The sequence below is a fragment of the Nerophis ophidion genome, linkage group LG21 (assembly GCF_033978795.1).
Source record: "Nerophis ophidion isolate RoL-2023_Sa linkage group LG21, RoL_Noph_v1.0, whole genome shotgun sequence".
In the NCBI taxonomy this organism is placed as follows: domain Eukaryota; kingdom Metazoa; phylum Chordata; class Actinopteri; order Syngnathiformes; family Syngnathidae; genus Nerophis; species Nerophis ophidion.
In genome coordinates this window covers 921,135-926,866 of record NC_084631.1, presented here as the reverse complement: position 1 = coordinate 926,866, position 5,732 = coordinate 921,135, and the positions used below count along the sequence as shown (strand labels likewise).

General features: G+C 36.1%; 1 protein-coding gene across 2 annotated transcripts in view; it reads left to right on the top strand.

The window, feature by feature from the left end:
• The first annotated feature begins 683 nt into the window (after window positions 1-683).
• Window positions 684-5,732, top strand: part of LOC133539555 (four and a half LIM domains protein 3-like) — a 51,398-nt gene continuing 46,349 nt past the window's right edge. The window contains exons 1-2 of one of the 2 annotated variants that reach the window (XM_061881550.1): window positions 684-733; window positions 810-879. The gene's annotated coding sequence lies outside the window, so the exon portion shown is untranslated. The other variant, XM_061881549.1, reaches the window with a different exon arrangement.

The window sequence follows — 5,732 nt, the reverse complement described above, 5'->3', positions numbered from 1 at the left end:
TGTAACCGTTGCATTTTTACACAAAGTGAAACAACAATGATAAAAGTATCAGAGTGCAGAAGAATTGGTTCACCCTGCATCTTTAACCAATTCAAGATTAACTGACAAATTGTGATTTATAGTATTAATCATGTGGTTCTTCTTTTTGCAGTGTTTTTAAGTCTTGTCAGGCTGTAATGTGTATATCTGGGCACTAGATGCCAGCATAGTTGCACCTTTTTGCATTGCTCTTTTTTAATACCCTGCATGTAACAAATCCACATATTTTTCTTTTGTACAGGAGCATGCAAATGTGTATATTTGGGCACTAGATGGCAGAATAGTTGCACCTTTTTGCATTGCTCTTTTTTAATACCCTGCATGTAACAAATCCACATATTTTTCTTTTGTACAGGAGCATGCAAATGTGTATATTTGGGCACTAGATGGCAGAATAGTTGCACCTTTTTGCATTGCTCTTTTTCATACCCTGCATGTAACAATCCAGATATTTTTCTTTTGTACAGAAGCATGCACATTTTTTGTGCACAGTACAATTTAAATGTTAGAATTAATTTTCTTGTGTGCAGGGTTACTCGATTGGACTGTACTGGACACATCCAAATTGACGGAAGAGTCGACCTTCATTTTGTGGGAACTCCCCCTCAAGGTGCAAAAAGGGAGGAAAAGAGGCGGTGTTAAAGGGAATGCATGACTTTTTTTTTTTTAACATCAGTCACACATGCTTGCTTCAGTCAGTGGAACTCATGTTGCTTTAAGGCTGTAGGAGCACACGCAGGATTTTAACCCTTTGTCACTTGTGTCTACAGAGAGCCACAAGTGGGAAAAGATCTGAGGGGGCCCAGCATCTTTCTGCCAGCTGCTGATGTGCGTGGAAGGGTAAGTCCTACTATTGACTATCTATTGACCTCATCATGTGGATGATGGTACTTTTTTGTTCAGAGCTTGCATACAGAACTGTCGGCTTTATTTTAAATGCATTTCCTTGTTAAAGTGATAATAGACCGCTTAACTGCACTCAAGTTGTGACAAAAGTATTAATTATAAAGTAAAAATATATATAATTTATGCATATCTGACAACTATAATAGCTGTATAGAATAGACTAGAACAAAAGTAGAGTTAATGTGTAATTCCATTGAATCATTATCTTATATTTTCTGTCTTTTTTATTTATTTACTTTTTTTACACCGTTTTGACCAACCTCAGGCAAATTGATTTCCTTTTTGGTTCTAACTGTGAAGATGACTCATTTGGGTAACGGGACTGAAAGTAACATGAGGGAGTTTTAAAGCACAGAATTGGCAAATAAAATGAATATAGCCACGTTTATGCTAATAGCATGTTGACACTTGTCATGTTACAGCAGGGGTGTCAAACTCATCGCAGGAATGGCTGCTTTAGAGGGCCGCTTTTTAAAGATTATTTTACATTATGCACGCGGGTAATAACTTGTGACTAATCTTGATTAATCAAAATGCAAATGTATTTGATTATTAAATTTTTTTGTATGTATAACTTGCTTTAAAATCATAGATAGAGGTGCCAAGCATATATTTAATTTTTGTTTTTCCATCCATCTTCTTCCGCTTATCCGAGGTCGGGTCGCGGGGGCAACAGCCTAAGCAGGGAAGCCCAGACTTCCCTCTCCCCAGCCACTTCGTCTAGCTCTTCCCAGGGGATCCTGAGGCGTTCCCAGGCCAGCCGGCAGACATAGTCTTCCCAACGTGTCCTGGGTCTTCCCCGTGGCCTCCTACCGGTTGGACGTGCCCTAAACACCTCCCCTAGGGAGGCGTTCGGGTGGCATCCTGACCAGATGCCCGAACCATCTCATCTGGCTCCTCTCGATGTGAAGGAAAAGGGTGGAATGCCATCTCCGGGTTGGTGAGGAGACCCTGCCCCAAGTGGAGGAGTTCAAGTACCTAGGAGTCTTGTTCACGAGTGAGGGAAGAGTGGATCGTGAGATCGACAGGCGGATCGGTGCGGCGTCTTCAGTAATGCGGACGTTGTACCGATCCGTTGTGGTGAAGAAGGAGCTGAGCCGGAAGGCAAAGCTTTCAATTTACCGGTCGATCTACGTTCCCATCCTCACCTATGGTCATGAGCTTTGGGTCATGACCGAAAGGATATTTGTTTTTATCTCACAAAAATAGTTTTGCAATACAGTATACAATTGGCATGAGTAGATAATATTAAAGTTTAAAATATGCATTTTCTGTAAAAATTTAAAAACTTAATGCATTTAGTAAAAAAAACTAAATAAATAAGTATTTTATTGAAACCAGTTTTTTCCAGGCCTTCGTGGGACACATAGAATGATGTAGCGAGCCCCAGGCCTTAAGTTTGACATCTGTGTGTTAGTGATTCAACATCAACACTGTTTATACATATGAGGGTAACATGACCTTAATATTTTTCATAGATCACCTAATACAGTGGTTTGAGGTTAATTTAGTACCACCATAATGACCAACATTAAAATATGGTAGCGTAGTAGGCCTAGCTATTTATTAAAAACAAGGCACGGGTTTTATTTAAAACAATATTTGATATATTTTGGTCACTGGAACATTACACACATTTTAAATGGCAACACCGTGTTTGAATATAGGAACATAAAACTCTGTACTTTAATCTAGTGATTCCTGGGCATAGCACTGGGTGAATCCTGCGTGCCCCTAGTGATACACGTGCCACAGTTTGAGAACATCTGATCGAATATACAGACAAGAAAATTAACTTTTTCCCATGATCGCAAAAAGGCAAAATGCAAGTGGAATATTCAGGGTTTTTTAGTTACTGTAACAGGACTGAGTTAAAACCCTGGGATCTGATTTGAATGGGAATTATTTCTCATTTGAAGTCTGGATAATATGTGTGTGAAAAAAAAAATTGATATTCAAATGAAGTGGCAACTTGTCTAGGGTGTACACCACCTTCTGCCTGAAAGCAGCTGAGAAAAGCTCCAGCAGCTCCCCGAACGGTACAAGTGGTAGAAAATGGATGAATGGATGGAAATTAATCTCGATTCTTATTTGTAACTATTCTTAAGCGATTTAAAAAAAGTCTCATCGATTTAAAATGTGTTTTTAAAAAAATATATTTTCAGTCTGTCCTGACCAGGCAAATGTTATAGTTGATGTAGATGATCCATATCTGCTGTACAGCTTTACTTTACAAAAAAGAATGTTGGATACTTCTCTTGTTGCATTTTTGTATTTGACTTTGTTAAATGTTTCGGTAGAATTTTACTAAACAAAACCAGTTTTCTTTTGAGTAGTACAGAAATTAATCAGAGCTGTTAATCTATTTTATGGAGGAATATAGTTAATCCTAGAACTGTCACCTAATGTTCTTTTAAAAATTATTGATATTGAATTGAGAATCATTTTGAATCCAGAATCGACTCTGAATAGAATCATTACCTCCAAGAATTGAATACAATTGAATCATGTGGTGCCCAAATATTCCCACTGGGTAAGGAGATATTTCTCTAAATGATTTAAATTATTGTATTTTGAAGATAACTCATTTGAGTAACAGGACTGAATGTTTTAAGAGGGATTTTATTTTTTAACATATAATTAGCAGATATTGTAAATAAAGTCACATGGTACTAATGCTGATAGCATGTTGACACCTAGCATATTATAGTTTTTTTTTTTTTTTAAAGTAACAGGACTGTGTTGAGATTTTTCGTTGCAATATTTAATATACAGAAAAGTGAATTTATATTTCCCATGGCCTGCAAATAATCTGAAAAATGCAACATTTTATAACCTTGTGGACTATTCCAAATTTTCAGTCGGTGTAACAGGACTGAGCGAACTTGACTGTAATATGAATTATGACTAGCGTTAATTTAAAGTCTGAATAAGAAGTATCATAATTACGCACACATAAAAATATTTCAAAAGGATTTAAATGATTGCATTTTGTAGACGACCCATTTGAGTAACATGACTGAAATGAACAGGACTAACAGCAAATACATGAAATATTTCCACATGGAGTTTATGCTAATAACATGTTGATAAGAAGTATTATTACAGAGATTCAATAACAACAACAATATATATATATATATATATATATATATATATATATATATAAAAACGGTAACCTGACCTTGATAAAATTTTAATATCTTGCAATATACAGATTTTTTTCCAAGGCCTATAGACTACAGGACCTATAATGCAACATCCTGTGACCATGTGACTTGTGGAGTAGTCCACATTTTCCAGTTAGGGTAACAGGACTGAGAGAACACCCAGGGACACGACTATGGTGTAAATTATAACTAGTATAAAGTAAAGTCTGAATACATTTAAACACAAATTTACAAAAAAAAAATGCTTCCAAAGGATTTACATAGTTATATTTTTTGGTAAAGTCCACTTTTGGAAAAGCAGCGCCCGGCAACGATCAGATCATTGAGCAGGACACACTTTGTCACTGTATATACAGTATCTATTGTTAAAATATTTTCTATTCTTTTCTCTCAGTATTACAAAATTGGGACATTTAAACACAGGAAATGAACAATAAGTAATTTTGATCATGCATATATACATGTTGCACCATTTATGAACCGTGGAAACACCACTTTCCCCTTAATTATTTTTTTAAGTGACATATGTGACCCTCCCCATCCTGGATGCACCCATAGGAAGTTCTTTCTTTAGGAAACAGAAGGTTGTGGACAAAAATGTGTTTTTTATAGTTATTATACAAAAAACTATTTTTTTTTTTAGATAGTTGTAGTTTTTTTGTTATTTATTTGTATTATCTTTTATTAATTTTTTTTAATACACTGTAGCACTTTGAGGTTGTTTGCTCAATGGAAAGTGATTTTTACAAATAAAACTTATTATCATTATTATTTAGGAGGAAGCAATCCCTTGCTTTACCTTTATTAAGGACTCTTTGTGTGTGTTTTTTTTTTTTTTTGGAGTAATAGCTAATTCCGTCAGGGTGACGTCATGTCTCCTTAAACACATGCCCCCCTGCCCTTAAAAAAAAAAAAAAAAAGGCTCATGGTTTCCATCAGCAAAGCAGCATCATGTTCCTAAAGTCATTTGGTTGAAACTCCTGCAGACATTCCAAGCCTATGCTGCATTCTCTCACTGAGGAGGTGTTTTTTGGGGGGAGGGAAGATGCATTGTTGGTTGTTTCCACACACTAATTTATTCTTTTTGGCCTTTACATACAAAACCCAAAACCAGTGAAGTTGTCATGTTGTGTAAATTGTAAATGAAAACAGAATACAATGATTTGCAAATCCTTTTCAACCTACATCAAATTGAATAGACTGCAAAGACAAGATACTTAACATTCAAACTGGTAAACGTTATTTTTTACAAATATTAGCTCATTTGGAGTTTGATGCCTGCAACATGTTTTCAAAAAGCTGGCACAAGTGGCAAAAAGACTGCGAAAGTTGAGGAATGCTCATCAAACACTTATTTGGTAGGTTGGTGTCATGATTGTTTATAAAAGCAGCTCCCATGAAATGCTCAGTCATTCACAAACAAGGATGGGGCAAGGGTCACCACTTTATGAACAAATGCCTGAGCAAATTGTCCAACTGTTTAAGAAAAGCATTTCTCAACCAGCTATTGCAAGGAATTTAGGGATATCACCATCCACGGTCTGTATTATCAACAAAAGGTTCAGAGAATCTGGAGAAATCACGGCAAGGCCGAAAACCAACATTGAATGCCTACGA